At 40.5% G+C, this 17,327-nt stretch overlaps 1 long non-coding RNA gene across 1 annotated transcript; it reads right to left on the bottom strand.

The window, feature by feature from the left end:
- Positions 1-2,356: 2,356 nt before the first annotated feature.
- On the bottom strand, positions 2,357-15,044 carry LOC122456260. The gene is made up of 3 exons (XR_006275050.1): positions 14,837-15,044; positions 14,314-14,419; positions 2,357-2,397 (listed from the first exon to the last, which is right to left on the bottom strand). It is a non-coding gene; the product is annotated as an uncharacterized LOC122456260 (long non-coding RNA).
- Between the last annotated feature and the right edge of the window lie 2,283 nt (positions 15,045-17,327).

Raw genomic sequence — 17,327 nt, 5'->3', positions numbered from 1 at the left:
TTATATAATCCTATAAAAGACTTTGGTTAAAATGCAATTTCAATCTGCCATCTGTAAACATTTCACACTAGATACAAAAAGTTTTCAGGCTTTTTTCTTACATGTACTCGACTAAGATAATGACGAAAGAATTAAAAAAGCTTAGCGACTAAAAGAGAGGAATCAATGTTATCCTGTTTATTGGAGTGTGATGGTGTGTCACCATGTAAGAAAGGTTAAAAATAAATCTGGCAGACATGATAGCACTCTGATATTGATGCCCTTTGAATATTTAGAAACAGTGAAATGAATTATTTAGGATGGGACAATGGGTGTAGTTAGGAATGAGGGGATTAAACAGGAAACGGTTTGGTTGAATATCAGGAAACATTTCCAGAAAGGCATTTGGTTTGGTTTCCTACAGAAAATTGCAGACATGTCACTTGGGACATTTAGATCCAGACAGGTCAAGGCACTAGACAATGTAATAAACCGCAATGTTACCTCATGGGATAATCTAGATGGCCTAGATAGTTTTTTGCAATTCTAACTTCTTAGATGCTCTGAATTAAATTAATTGGGACCTACTTTAAAGTGTGGGGCCTAACTTTAAGAACTAACACCTGAGTTCAGCATGGTACTTACATGTAGGGCTTGTCTACACAATGAGTTAGTACTCGGCAAGCTGGGGCATAAATTTACAGCACACTAGCATGCCTCACACTAACTGTCCACGTAGGCCCTAAAAGTTCCCTAGTGTGTTTGACCTTTTGCTGTTGCACAAAGCACACGAGGGAACTTTTGGTGCATGGTAGCAGTGTCCATGTGGCCAGTACACCCTAGCTTGCTGTGCACTAACTTGTTCTATAGACATTCCCATAGGCTTCAATGGGACTAGTCTCTTACCTAAAGTTAAGTATATATTTAAGTACCTTGCTGAATCAAAGCCTAAATTAATTAAGTTTCAGACCTGACTGGCAGTCTAAATTACTGTGTTTTTTAAAATCTTACTAAAGTCCTATGAAAGTGAATATTATGGTCCAAATTTTCAAAGGGCTATGTTGTATATGCACTACTGCAAAGCTCCAATCTCACGCCGTACTTTGCAGGACAAAGCCCCAATGCATTCACATTCATTGTAAACATATATTGTTCAGGAAATTGTACATGCAGTCACCTTATTTGCACATACAAACATGCAAATACAGTGTTATGTGACTGCAACAGGTGTTTACACATTTTGTGTGGCTCACCCTTCATATGGATATTTGAGAACTTGGGCCTGTATTTATCCTGACAGCCTCATTGTTTATAAATAGTAAACCACAACCAGGATTATTTATCATTGCAATGGGCTGAGAGAGGGTTACATGACTTGGAATTATGTCCTGTATTGTCCGGCGTTTGACCCTGTGACCTAAAACAAAGAAAACTCAGCAGGTCAGAGATCTGATGCTCCAACATAATCAGGGCATGAAGATACTGTATTTGAGGCATTTAAACTTATTTCACACACTGAACCAAATTCTGCCTTATTTTATACCTCTATCCACCTGATTTCTATCTGTAACTAAGCTCTAACCCATATTGTCCTACCTGCCAGCAAGTCTTTAGAGCACTGGTCCCCAAACTGTGGGGGGCATGCAGCAGAGCCTGGGCCAGCATCCCCTGCTCCAGCCACAGTTTCGCTCTTCCCCCTGCCCAGCTCTGCCCTCATTCCCTCTCCACTCCCAGGCCAGCTCCGCTTCTAACACCAGCTGTTCCTCCATCCCCAGTTCAGCCCCCAACTCTGCCTTCCGCCCAAGCTCCTCTGTTGAGCCAACTGTGCAATAAAGGAGGGGGATGCAGACAGATTCCATTATTGATAAGGGGGAGCCTGACAGAAAAAGTTTGGGCACCGTTGCTTTAGAGTATATACTTCTGTGAAATACATATTTACATTAAAGCATTGGTATTCTCTGGAAACATATATAATTCGTCAATGCCATTGATTTTCTTACTTAAATTAGTAGTACTGAGCGGTTTAACAATTATTTCAACATGATCAAGTGCATAACCAGCCCAGCAAAATTGTTCTAAAAAAATTAAATAACCAGATAAGTGCACGGCCTTTTTGTTGATGTCAAGTGTCGTATCGGTTTAATTTCTGATGCGTCCTTTGTCAAGGGGCTATATCATGCTCAGTCAAAGGTCCCAATGAGCTAAGCCTCAATTCAGCACTTAAGCACACAGGTAAGTCCTACTGAAGTCAATGAAGTATACATCTGTTGAACAGAAGTAGGGATTACTCACATGATTCTGCTGAAGTGTGTGTTTCCATGCTAGGGCCTTAAGATACATTTCTATCTCTAATTGATCTCATCCTATAGCTTGGTCTGGGCTGCACTGGCTTCCATTAAAATTGTCCTTCATGATTCACTGTGTTAGTAGAAAGAAAAAAAATGGGTTGAAAGGAACATTTAGTGCCTGTATAATTCAGTCTAGTAATGAATTCAGTACAGGCTGTTACAATTAACGGATGTTGTTGTTGCCAAGTACATATCATTTCATAACCAGACTTATGAAAAGCTGAGGTACCTGACGTTCAGCTACTCTTAGTTTCAGGTCTGTTTTTTCCCCTCAGCTAAATCTCAGAAACAGCAATCAGCAGCATTGAGAAATACGGTCTATTATCAAGGTAGGGACCACAATTTTAGCTCTTACTGATAGCATCACATTCCTTTTAAAGCACAGGCCCTATCTCTGTTCCTGGGGTCAACCTGCTGCTGGGTCATAGCTGGGTCACAGGGTTCCCCTTCCAAGTCCCACTCATGCTTCCATGTTTGGGGAGAGTGGAAGAGACCTCATCCTGCAAGCCAGTTATTGATTCCACACATGGAGGGCAACACCATAGAGACTAGTCTAGCCCCTGCTTCAGATTTGCTGCCACAGCAACTGCTGAAAGAGGAAGCAAAATGGTTGGAGACCATGGTGACTAAGCAAAATGGTTGGAGAGTACAATGTAGGGGCTGCAGTGAGAAATTGACACGATCTGAAGGATCCCTCAAGATATTGATTAGAGATGGATCAAAACAAGGATCATAGACCCTCACCTGCTTTTGAGCTTGCTGAAGTTTGGATTTGGATTCCCTGAACAAAACCCACACACTAGTGTACTCGTTCCAGGACAGACCTCCAGGATCAAAAATTTGCAGGGGAATGTTTGCCAGTGTGGGTTTGCACTTCGAATTTCAGTGTGCGCTTATATTTGCATCAAAAATATAAATTTCCACATGTTTTCAGTGCAAAGACCATTTTATCTTGGCAACAGGCCTGTTTTTCTCGAAAACATCCATTTTCATTGAGAAAAAGTGAACCATTCTGCTATGGGCCCTGCTTAGAGAACTTGCATATAAATGGTCTCATAAATAAAAGTGTTTTGAATTTTATTATAAATATTTTTCCACCTTAAATTAATGCATATAGAGCAGTGTTGCCTAGTGGATAAAGGGCATCACCTTTGTGTCTCAGTTTCTCCATCTATAAAATGCAGCTAATGAGACTGATCTTTGTAAGTCACTTTGCAAGTTAGTGATAAAAACTATATCTATAGAAGAGGTAGGCATTATGATTTTTATATTTTATTTAATTGTATGTATTATTATTATCATAACATCATTAGCAAAACTCCCACTGACTTCACTGGTGGAGGATTTTGTTAGCTTAGTTTGTTGTTGGGCATCATGAAATCTGCTACAGCTTAACAGCTAAAACAACTGTTAAGCTGTAGCAGATTCCATGACACCCAACAACAAATTGTACAGCCTGAGGTTTGTATCCCACACATAGCATTCATATACAATTAAGGATACAGGGTTTTATATTTAACTCAGATAAATTCATCAGTGCGATTAGTGTGATAGTCTGATGAATTCTGTTACAATTTACTCTTGAATGTACTGCATAATTTAATCATGAATCAGACAGCAAAGTGAAGCAATTTAGGTGCACTCAGTATTGTTATTTCAAACTTTATTGATGAAGGGAGAATTATACATCTCTGCTGAATAAAATTGACGAAGCACCCTCAACTAAATCTTATTCATAATGAATTGTGCATAATGAATTCTGATTATTATGCAGTAAATTTTAAAGCTTGATACTAACCTTTAAATACAGATGAAGACATAGCAATATTCATGAAAATGAAAATGAAAACGAAAACAAGTTCTCTAATCGACTGAGAGAAAGTTTTAGTCTCCTAACACTAGACTAATTTGTTAGTCTCTAAGGTGCCACAAGTACTCCTTTTCTTTTTGCGAATACAGACTAACACGGCTGCTACTATGAAACCTCTCCTAACACTAGTGATTTTTCTTAATCACTCATTAAAATAAAACAAAGAGTGAAGATTTACTGTGTAATATTCATTTTTTAATCAGTCATAGAAGGTGAAAGGCCAGATAATTCAGTCCAGCTCCCTGCCGATGCACGATTGTTCCTTATGCTACGTAAGCTACTGTTCTGTCCAATCTAGTTTCAAATATCTCAGATGACAGGGCTTCCACTATTTCCCTTAGAAGATTATTGCATAAGCTTAATACCAGAATCACAGAAGTTACAGATGGAAAAGACCTATTAAGTCTAATAATATATGAATAATATTAAACATTTTTAACATAAACACTGATATCTTTTCTGGCCTCTCTTTTGAGAGATTCAAGTGGGTTTTCCCTGTAAGCAAAGCACAACAACTAGGTAAAATAGTACTCTTTGTTTCTAGGCAGGTAACATTTATCTATCTTGATTTCTACTATTTCATTGTATGTAAGTGTTCACCACATAGTGGACAAAATTTTCAGCTTATGGGTGCTGTTCATTTGTTCTATTCATTTTTTGCAGTGTTAGGATTGGTCTCCTAAATTACATAGCATTTTTTTTCTGGGTGGCTGAAACTTTTTAATTAGCAGAACAAAAAATGAAGAACAAAGAATGATTTGTAAACGGACTTGTTTGTCCATAGGCACCTGTGTATGTAAGCAGAGAGGAGTATTGGTAGGAAGAACAATGCTTCCCTAAATTGCAAACAAATGTATTTGTTCACAAATAGTGATTTTTTAAGATGTACAAACATTATCGAACAAAAATATTCACTCAAATTTTGAATGGCTGTTTGTAAAATTTGACCAAGCCCTATTCATAAGGCATCATCCGTGGATTCTGAAAATACATATGCATTTAGGAAGGCATCTATGAGGAAGCAGATTTCTTTAGATTCTGTTACTCTGGTGTTGTATATGAAAAGTTTTATTTAGATCTCTTCATTAATGCAGTCTCGCTATGAAAACACAACCTTCTTCCAGCTGGCCATTGTACAGGATCCTTTATACATGTACTGCTGATATCTCCCATTGCCACTGTAGTGTGACTTGGTGAAAAATGAATGAGATCTAGTGGCCTCTTGGAGGAGGATTTGTGGCTGAGAGAATAACTAGCAAAAATTCATACTCAACATCAAAGTGAACAGAGATTCTAGGTAGCTAACATAAGCCCTGAAATGTTGGGAAGTCTCCCCAGAAGTATCTGAACTTTTGTGGTTCCTTTTTCTGTGATCACCACCCCTTCCCCTTTACAAGTGTTAACATTCTACTCCCAGGAGCTTATTCTACCTTTGGTTCTCAAGGTGAGTTATGTGCCCAGCAGCTGTTGTAGTCTCTCTGCTCAGTTCCAATGCCTGGTCTATGTGAAAAATCTCTCCCATGCAGTGCATTGTGGAGCTTCCTCTTCTATGAATGAGATTTCCATTCGGACTGACACCAGGGACCAAGAGATTGGTGCAGTAAAGGGGACCTGGAACATCAGCACCATAGGAGGGAAGCCTATGAAGCATCTTAGCCAAACTTTAAAGTAGAGTTGGGGGCCAGCTTGGGAACAGGCTAAATAGTCAGGCTGGATTTTATTTTTTCTTGATTTGATCACCCGTGACAAAACCAAATGGCCTGCAACAAGGAAATGCATGTGTTCAATAGGAACTGGTTGGAACAGACCCTTTGGATAATTTTTAGAAAGCTATAATCTGTTCTATCACCATTAATAAATTCAGTAACTACATAATGAAATGTAATCAAGCAGACACAGCACCTATTGGTACTTGAAATTTTAAATCTTTAATACGAGGTCCACTGCTTTATATCTGGCAATTTTACTTTTTTTTTTTTAATAGACTTTACAGCAGTGATACACAGACTGAGGCTTAGGAGCCGCAAATGGCTCTTTAACATGTCTCCTGAAGCTTTTTGTAGCACATGATATTAAAACATTGTGATTTAATTATTAACCAATCTAAGTTATTAATCATTAAGGATGCTTTTACTGTGTTATTAACCAATTGTAGAATACTTGGTCAGTCATCTTGCTGGGAGAATTATATATTATAAGTAGTAAATGAAACAATGAATTCATACTACTGTGGCTCTTTTGGATAAGTTTGGCTACTGAACCACAGAGGTCTGAGCATCACTGCTTTAGTACTTAATGTAGTTGGCCAGAGTTCTGTATATGTAGGCAATAAAGTAATATCTTTCAAATATTCTTGCTCAATAGTACTAGGGTTCAGCTATGTACCAGTTACTGTTTGATATTAGGCACAAATCAGTGGTTATTATCTTGAGTGTTTCCAGGACCATTTATTATTACCAGCTGTCATCATACTGACTTTTATCAACAAGAACAAATTAGGTGTAAAGTATTTTTCTTCTCCTTAAAATTAAAGTGACTCATATACACCTGAAAGGTTGCAATATACATCTATTTCTAGCCCATCAGTGGGACCTGATTCTCCATTGCCTCGTGTCATTTACATCAGTGCAAAGTGGTAGTAAAGTGTTTCCAAATTAGAGTAGTTGCATTTTATACCCACCTTGCACAGCTGAAAATGATGACACAAGCGGTGAGACAGTGGAGGGTGTGCTCTTATGGTATCTCCATGGCAGTACTATAATTTTTCAGATCACACTAATTACCGGCATCATATTATCACAAACGACATGAACTTTTATTATAGCAAAAACTTTTCTGAGGTTTTCATAGCTTGTCTTTTAGTCAGCCTAATGTTTCTGTCCCTTTCACCCACAAAGATGGACAAGGATTAGACCAGATAAACTCTAAATTCTGTGTCTCCAGAGTTCATTTTTCTGCCTGCTTGCATAAGGATCCATATGAGGAAATGCCAGTTTTCCAGAAGATGTGCTATCTCAATAAAGGATATTTTCCCCCAATCCTAAACTTATGATATAGTGCAATAAACACTGACGATTACTTGACTCCATTAATGGATGGAAAAAGCCGATAAAACATATGGTAAGCCCTTTGTTTCTGTTAATCATCAGGCAGGCGGACTGCCAGATAAGCAAATCTGTTAAGATATTCTAATTAAAAATTTCACTTGCAAATTACTTCTTTCTTGAAGTATCTTCTTTACAGGAACACAGCAGAGAAACAATATGGTGCAAAGAACTATATTTTTCAATGGGCTAGATTCTAAGATGATGTAAAAAGGCCTAGTTCCATTGAAGCAGTATTGTAGAAGGAACAGATAGGTCCTTACTGAAGAGAGGAAACTACTTTTCATATCTGAGTCTCTTCAGTAATCAGTAAAAATGAGATGAGAAACAGAATTCTACTCTGTTTTAAAAACTCTGAGCCTGAATATACAGGAACACTATACAGAAAAACTCCCATTATAGTAAGAATTTTGTCTATGGTCAGGCACGAGGATTGTGAGACCAGCTCCTGTATACAGTTGGTGTTTTAAGTTCTGTTGATTTGTTCAGGTATGAAAAGGTTACTAATAAAAGGCTCTAGTTTACAAGTAGATCTGGTTGAATAAGGAAAAAAGTATGATTCACTAAAAGAATCTCAAATTAAATTTGCTGCTAAACTTGGGGCCATATAATGCATTATTTTATTTGTACAACTACCTATATTCACCAAAGTATTTGTGATTTTCAGCTGTTTATCCATTTGAACCAGAAGCAGATTATTCACTGTTAGTTCTTTGCTATTCATTATTCTCCTGTTAAGAACTTTCAGATGTCCATCCAGAAAGCAAAATATACTATATGACAAACCACACATGCCCAAAAGTGAATAAATAACTAGTCAAGATATATGGTGAGTGAACCATCAATAATTTGGAAAGTATTCCCCCCAACTATTTTTCAAATACTTACAAATACTAGATATTCACTGAAATCAGGAATGGTTCCTGAATGATTCATAGAATATAAAAAGACCTAAATTCATTAAATTTTTGCTTTGACAAATGTTATTTGGCCAGATCCATTTAAAAGCTCTATAATAGCTGATAAATCTGCTCATTTTATAGGTGGTGTTTGCAAACCAACAGAATTTAGTACAGTAGTTTTGAAAGTTAATATAGATAATTCCACCAGCTCAATAAGATATAGAAGTGTTCTTTAAAAAGAAACAAAGCAAAACAACTTATTTCATATTATAAGAGGATGCTTATAGGAAATTGTAGGCTGAGATTTATGCAACAAGGGAATCTGAGATTGTGAAATATCATGTCTGAAAGAGTACAGAATTCTGAATTGCATTTCTGAACAGGATTGTTACTAAGAGTCCACTGCAGAGAGCTGTGGTGAGGCAAAATCTGTGGTGTAAAATCACAGATGGTACATCTTCAGAGCAAGACACCTCCTTTGAGGTCACACTAGAAAGTAAAAAAGATAAAATGAGTTTTAAATGATCACCCTTGGGGACAAAGCATATCCACAGGGTTGGCTAATAGACTTTCTGGTCTTTAATCATGCTGTTTGTTGAATCAACAACAAATTAAGGCCCTGACCCTGCAAGGTCCTGAACACTTTCTTTAAACTGCTAAGAACTTTTTGCACTCATGGAAGTACAGAGAGGTTGAGCTGCCCAGCACACTGCAAAAGCATGAGAAATCTGCTGAAGGTTAAGGTACAGCAGCTTAGTTTTATGCTCTTCTTCATCTAGAACTCAGGTACAGATTTACTCAGGCTTTCTCAGGAAAACACTGGTCCTAGAAGGGATTGTTTTAAGGTAGATAGTTTCATGCTGCCTGCGGGATGCCAAAAGAGAGAGAATCAGAGCCAGATGCTCAGCTGGTGTAAATCGGCATAGCTTTATTGAAATCAATGATCCTTTCCCAGTCTACACCAGTTGTGGAGAACACTTTAAGGCCCAGATCCTCAAAGGTATTAATGGGAGTTAGGCACCTAAATACCTCTAGGGGTCTGGGCCTAAATGTTCACCTTTCTGCTGCAGCAATCTCTCTTCCGCCCCTGTCATTCAGCACACTACATTAAACCTATTGTGTTATTCAGAGGTGTAAAACAGAGTATTGTCAAGAAAGACAGAAAAAGATTATTCATCCTTTTTACCACCAGCATATAAGAATGATGGGAAGAGCAATCCACCAGATTGGCTTGACTATGACACTTTACCCTTCAACATTTTTGCTGTCATGAACTGCAGGCCCCAGAAATGCATGCAAGTCAAATATAGACCCCTGTATATTTCCATCCTTAACTGCACTCTGCCATTGCAAGCACCTTTCCCCCACAACCCTCTGAAGCATATACGACCCATTCTCTGAAATGGCCACAACTGTAAGGCCATCTGCTAGTAGGGATTCTGGTCCCAGTTTTTGAAAGGCAGGGATTGTAATAGGACATTCAAATCCCATATTAGATCTGTATTAAGTATAGGAGTACTTGTGGCACCTAAGAGACTAACAAATTTATTTGAGCATAAGCTTTCGTGGGCTACAGCCCACTTCATCGGATGCATGCAGTGGAAAATACAGTAGGAAGATTTTATATACACAGAGAACATGAAACAATGGGTGTCTCATGTTCAGATCTGTATTGTGGCTGGTCCCATGTGGGACGCAAGAATGGGCAATGGTGTTGCATGGTGGTAGAAGAACATACAAGAAATCTTCCCTTATCCTTGTACAGAAGCCAGTTACAATGGAACCATTGTTCTGTGCTAGTTCTGATGTTACTCTCTCCAGAGGGAGAGGGGAGAGGCTAGGTTAAGGGAGATATATATGGATAGGTAGAATCGAGAGGTGGGAATGTCAATACCTGCAGCTGTCCATTAGAAACCAGCTGTGTGCTTGCTATATTCTAGTTTGCCTGGGTCAGGAGAGGATATATTTTAATTAGAGCTCCGGGGAGCTGTTGAACAAGCTCCTCTAGGGCCTGATCATTTAGAAAAGCCAGCATAATCACAGTTGTTTACTTGCTAGGAGCTGGATAAAAAAGCAGCTCTGAGGGTTGCCAATATTTATTTATGTGATTCTCTCATTTTATTCAGAGAGTGAGAGCAATCAGCAAAGAAAGTCTCCGGAAACAAAACAAGTCCACAGAAGCATTCATTTTTCCTAAGCGATTTCTCTGTTGAATAATCAAGCTTCTACTAGGTTTGGAAGCTTTTCTTTTTCAAGAGAGCTTATTAGCCAAGTGGCTTCTTCCAGGCTCTACTGGAACGCAGATCACCAAGACTGTCTAAGAGTTTAACAGGAGTTTCCAATTGTACCCACTGCATGGTCTTTGTAATCAGAAACCTCACAATATTCATTTAGTTAATGAAAACACAAGACTGTATTTAATTTCAGCAATATTCAAGCATGCACTCTTTTGTGGATGTGTTTTAATTAGTGGTAGAGGATACTGTTCCTACCATATTAAAGGAACTGCATTCATATAATCAAGGGAAAAGCAGAGAGAAGAGCTAACCCAGGGCCTGATCCTGCTAACACATATGTATGTGGGATGTCCCACTGAACTGTGTTTGTCTGACTAGAGCCTTCGATGGAATGGGGAAGCAGTGTGGCCTAGTGGAGAGAGCACTAGAAGACTCAAGAGATTTAGGTTCTATTCCCAGCTTTGCCACTTGTCTCCTGGGTGGCTTTAGGTGAGTCATGTCCCCTCACTGTGCCTCAGTTTCCCCATCTTTAAAATGGGGATAACGGTATCTCCTTTGTAAAGCACTCAGATATAATGCCTAGCACAACAGTACCCTCAGCTCAACTGGGGTCTCACAGTTCTACTGCAATGCAAATAATGATACTAAGTGGGGATATTGGGAAGGAAAATACTCTTATGTTGTAGCACTGTTTTCTTATAGGGGATTGCAAGAGGAGTTCTTATTCTCTGTAGCATATGAATTACCAGACTGGATCTTACCAAGATCCATCTGTCTCTGACAGATGCTTCAGGTGCAAGAAATCCTGTAGCAGGCAGTGATGCAATATTCTGTCCATGAAATATTTTATTCTAGCCCCATATGAAAGGTCCAATTATAATTGACATCTAGGGCTCCTGTTCTGCAAACAGTTTAATGGGACTAATCCTCTCTTTTTTCTTCCCTTCTCTCTTTATTTCAGTGACACTGAAGCATCTCCACTACTCTGATAGTGGAGACTCTCCATCAAAATCTTAGGTCAGGAGGCACTTTTGAAACCAGCTTCCCTTAAGCCCCCACTTATTTGCTGGGCTGCTTAAAAAAGCCTGGTTGCCCTCTTGTATGTCTTGCTACTGCTGCTTTAGGGTCGCCTAGTGCCGTGTGCGCTACACAGGGAAGGATTATGGAACAGATAACCCCTTCTCTAGAGGAGAGATATTACTGGTATTAATAGCTGTCTAGGAAAAATGAAATGTACAGCTTTGATTGGTTCATACTGAATTAAGATTAAATTTAAAGTAAAATAAATGTATTTTTTTCATTGTTCTGAATAGAATGACCATTTATTACATGGACAACTTGCATTAGGAAGGATGATATATGACAATGTTGAACGCTGTGGTGATATAAGGAAACCTTGGGATCCTTCTATGTCTGTTCCCATTCTTTGGCTTATGGTAGCCAGCTGTACCCTACAATACATTTAACCTCCAAGCTGTTGCCTTATGACTGAAGTAAGCTAGCAGTCAGTAGCTCTAAATCAGATTCTTTCCTCAAAGAAAAGCAAGAGAACTCCCACCATCCTGATAATCTTGTCCTCCTCCAAGTTCCCTCTAGTGCGCTTGTATATGAATTGCATTTACATACTTCTGTGCTACTCAGCTAACATTCGATACAAAGTAAGGACTTATGAAGCCATTTTTCAAGGCTGGCTAAACTTGCTATTCCTGTACTTGGAGGTTTATTCAACATACTCACTACTCTTTGCATACAGACAGCTCATTTGAGTTCCTCCGATTCCTTCCTTGGCTTCTTTTTGCCCCTTTTGTATGAGAAACATAACACCTTTATACTTCTGTCCTCTGCATCACCTACAGATTTTTTTGTATACTTGTCTCCATAAGTTACCCTTCTAAGCTTCTTTTCTCTGAGCAATCCAGAGCACGCTGCTCGCTGTAATTCAACAACACACATTGCAGAGCCAGAAGAATGAACCATCAAAACGCTCACATGCCACACTAATAGGTACTCATGTAACGTATAACTTGTAACTAGGATGGATACGCTGTTGCTTTCATTCCTAACTACGGGTGTCAATCACCAGGTTCTAGACTTATATGACTGCCCCTTCCTTTAAGCTGCTCTGAAGTGTGGAGAACCACAGACACATTAAAAGTTGCATTGGGTCATTTGGCCTGACAGTGGAGAGTTTGAAAAGCTGAGAGTACATTTCAGTCTGGTTTATCATAGGGGCAGGAATATAAACAAGTTTAGCAGTCCCAGAAGAACCATAAGGGGTCAGTGTGGGCTCTTCAGCCACAGGGCTGCAATGAAGAGGCAGTTATACTTCTCCAGCAGAAATTCTCAGGAAAATTTGCCTCCTGGGGCTCTATGGAGCACAGTCACGATGTCACAGATGAGGTAGGGCTGTCATTCCCACTCCCTTTGTGCTGTGGTAGGCACTAGCTTTTCAGAGCCCTCAAACTCTCACATGCAAGGACATGGCTTTTCCAAGTGCCCTAAGCCATGCGCGTGTTGGGAAGTCCTCTTTGTGTCCTACCCTCATTCCAGACACAACCAAGCCCTAACTATCCATTATGAAAGTAAAGGTCCTATGGCAGCCCATTATATCACAGCAACAACTTGATGCTTTTTAAAGATCCTGGGCCCAGTATGTTTCTCCAACATACATAGATTCATAGATATTAAGGTCAGGAGGGACCATTATGATCATCTAGTCTGACCTCCTGCACAACACAGGCCACAGAATCTCACCCACCCACTCCTGCAAAAAACCTCTCACCTATGTCTGAGCTATTGAAGTCCTCAAATTGTGGTTTAAAAACTTCAAGGAGCAGAGAATCCTCCAGCAAGTGACCCATGCCCCATGCTGCAGAGGAAGGGAAAAAACCTCCAGGGCCTCTTTCAATCTGCCCTGGAGGAAAATTCCTTCCCAACTCCAAATATGGTAATCAGCTGAACCCTGAGCACATGGGCAAGATTCACCAGCCAGTAAGAATAAATGAAATCCTTATACTAACGAACACTCTAGGAGCAGCTGACTGCTCTTTGGACTGGCAGGGAACACCATCTCTAATTTCCCTGTAGCTTGAGCTCAGTATGGATAGAAACCTTCTCTTCTTTCCTATCTATCAACACTGAGCAGCCTAAACTTTGTGCCCGTGCCCATGCCCATGCCCGAGCCCCCAGATCTCTGTGCTTTACAGAGGGTCACAGCCTCTAGAAATTTATAATAATCTCCAGCTGGCCCTCGTCCCCAATTAACAGAGGGATGTCCTCCCCCCTTGCCATGAATCATTAACCCTTTGTGTGCCCCACAACACCACTAAAAGAAGAGGGGAGAGAGAGAGAAAAGGCTTAGCTGGAGCCCCTCCAAATACATTGGAACTCAGTGACATGGTTAAATCCCTCATGTCACAATGTTACAGGAGGGATCTCCTAACCAGTGTGTTGTAAATAAGATAAACAGTTTGGAATCACTGTGTTACAGAAATACTGGTCATGTTCTAGTTTAAAACCCTTCAATCTTTTCACCCAAACTAAAAAGATGATGGAGGATTTGATCTATAATTTAAACACAGGTCAGCTCCTTTCATAATCCAGAAGCACTGAACACAGCCATGTCTCATTATGGGGTGTAGCCTTATTCCATCATGCTGAAAAGAGTTAGTGCACATATGTTCATGGAAAGGAAGCTCCAGGCTAAAAGCTCAAGTGGAGAAATGGCAAAACATTACACTCATTCTTTGTCTTGGAGCAGGTGTTCCAATCAACAATTTAAAAAAACATAATTGTCTGTATTTCATCATTTATAATCCAAATATAATGCATAGAAAGGTATGCAAATCAGATCCCTGTTAGCATGAAACTTACAAGAGGGTCTGTAGCCTGGCCAAGTAAATTGATGCACTGTCCCAAGTAGCAGGAGACAGCTCATCATATCCTCTTTCTTCTGCCAGCAGATAAATCTCTAAGGGACCTGGGGAAAAAAAATCGTATATAGCAAATGTCCTAGAAACTAGGTCAGGAGAGAATTCAGACATGCAAGGGAACAACCACCCACAGCACACGGAGGATTCCAGAAGGGTGCTCTCCCCCAAGCAGTGCTGACCCCAGTGCCGGGGGGCTGCTGGAGGCATTTTCTCAGCCAAGATGTAAAAGCAAAGTCCTGAGCCCGTGTGTTCATCACTTCTCACAAGAGCCAGACTCTGACTTGGCGGATTGGCAGAGCCACTAGCAGGCTGTTGTACCCTCCCCTCCGACCAGAATGGGAGTCGAGCGCACTCACTGCAACCAGCCCCTGAACTGATCGGCCCCCGCCAGGCCCATGGGCCCCTCAGCGACAATCACCAGCGGATGTGTGGGGCGGTGGGGACCCTGCTGAGAACTTCCTCACCTTAGCTTGCTTCTCCCAGGCCACTCTCCTCTCCTCCAGCTCCTTTTCCAGCTCCTGCTTCTCCTGAAGCAACTTGTCCCTTTCTTCCTTTGCCAGACAAAGCTCCTTCAGGAAGGAGGTAAAAGCTAATCAGAGAGGGGGGCAGGGGAGCTCTGCCAGTGGACCACCCATGATTCCCACCCTGCACATCCCTCACCCAGATCTGCTACAGCCTGACACCCACCCGCAGCCCCTGCTACTCCCGCCCTGCAAGTATATGTAAGATCAAGAGGGCAATAGGAAATGTCAAATATTAATCTCATAATTTTATCTGTGAAGATTTAAATCCAGTATTTTAAAGATTTTTGAAATCCTCAGTGATTTAATTGATTAGTCATTGTTTTATAATTAAAAGTTGGTTTTTGATATGCAATTTATCTTTGAATGGAATGTTCAGAACCAAGAGTTACTTCGGAAAAAATTAAATCATAGCACATGATCCTGAAAATATATATTCCTGAGCATAATGTTTACTACTGTATGTAGTCCCATTGATCAGTGTTTGCCAGCCCCTGGACACAGCCCTTGCCTGTGGAGCCCAGCTGCCATGAGATGCTCCCTGGGCTCTGCTGCTGCTTGGAGCCCGGAGCACCAAGGCAGGGGAGAGTTAGTGCCTTGGGGAGCATCTCATGGCAGCTGGGCTTCCCGGGCTGGTGCGGAGAGGCAAGAGCACATCGGGGTGCAGCTCAGAGTGGGCTCTCCACTCTGTCTGGGGTGCGCCCGGCCATGGAGAGGTGGCCTGGCTCAGGGAAAAGGGGAGGGAAGGATGCCGGGCAGCCAGTCAGCATCCCAGCTCCAGTGCTTATATTTGTGCCAGCCCTGAGCCTAGCCCCTCTAGGCTTGGCAGTTCATAGCCCTGGCAGCTCTGCACTTGCTGCATCAGTTATGAAAGTAAAAAAAAATTGCTTGAGCTTTGGCACCTCTTTCATTACAGATTAAGCACTGCCCAGCTCTCACAGAGTGGAGAGCCAGGGGCCAAATGATCCAGGCAGCTCCAGCCAGCTTCCAATCTGCTGGGTCCTGGCAAGAGGCGGATCCTGGCAAGAGCGCGCCCCACAGTTTGAAAACCTCTGTGCTAAATGGAAGGTAGAAATCTGGGTAGGGGGCACATGACCCTGCATGACCCCCTTGTGTCACTTCTAGGGGGCGCAAATATGCTTGCTTGCTCCGGGTATGGCTCTGAATGAGGGCTACATGAATTAGTACTATTTAATGAGTTGAGCACACCTATGTAAACGCTGCAGTTCATTGGGAAAATGAGCCTTTGCTGGCACCATTTGGGGGTTAAAATCTTGCAAGAACAGCCCAAAGAACTTTGGCACAATCAAGTTGAAACCAAAACCTTACACTTGGTTTCGGGTCAGATCCGAATGGCAATGGTGGCCTTAAACCTCCTGTACTACTATATCTTTGCCTCTCAGATATTATGTATTAAAGAAGCACACAGGTATCTTGGAATACTTAAATATTACATATTAAATGTGAAGCAGAATATTGACTCCATATAAAGGCACTGAAACCCACGTCAGTGCTGATCATATATTCTTTTGCATTGCCCTCTTAGTTCTTGATTCTGCAGTGGGCACTTTAATACCGGTTTCTGTGATTGCGGATGTTGAAATGGGAGATCCATATCCACAAAGAAATCAGTGGGAGTAAGGCATCTAAACTCCTTTGAAGATCAGGGCCTAACTCTATAAAGAGCATGAGCACAAATTGACAGATCAGGAACGCGCAAACTGACCATGTAGCATTTTGAACTAATAAGACAGAGCGAGTTGAAATTTTTGAATGAAAAGGGATGGGGTTTTGTTGTTATTGTTTTTAATCCAAACCCAGCCATTTTTTTAAAATGATTTTTCCCTCCCACAAAAGATTTTGGCATTGTCAAAATGTTTCATCATTTGTGGAAATTTGGGCCTTTTCTCTGTCAAGATGTTTTGTTTATCAAGAACCTGGTTGTTCAAAACAATGAAAAATGGGTCCATTCCAAAGACTTAAAAAGGAAAACAAGTTCAAACATAGGTTTTCATTTTTCAACCAGCTTTAAATAAGAACTCAGAATTCAGTCTGTATAGCTCGTTCTTTTATCTAATATTCATCTATTCCTTCTTCCTCTCTTTTGAATGACAATATTTCAGTGATGCAACCTGGGGAACAATTCAGTGTAATTCTCACACATATCACATTTTTTCACTTTCAGATATTTTACTACCTCATACAGCATTAAAGAGAAGTTTATTATCAGCTTGCAGACTGGCTTAAACATACACATTCACAGAGTTACACGAAGCTGAATCGGATCTTCATCAATAGCTCTTTTTCCCTTTGTTTCCTATTTTGTGGGAGGATTTTACTCTTCCTACCATCCATCTGCACAAAGAGAATTTAGAATGCATTTCATAATGAAACCCATCTAAAAATCACCCTTGTATGATTGAGGAAGCCTGAA

Source organism: Dermochelys coriacea, chromosome 12 (genome assembly GCF_009764565.3).
Source record: "Dermochelys coriacea isolate rDerCor1 chromosome 12, rDerCor1.pri.v4, whole genome shotgun sequence".
NCBI lineage: Eukaryota > Metazoa > Chordata > Testudines > Dermochelyidae > Dermochelys > Dermochelys coriacea.
This window is presented reverse-complemented; position numbering and strand designations above follow the sequence as displayed.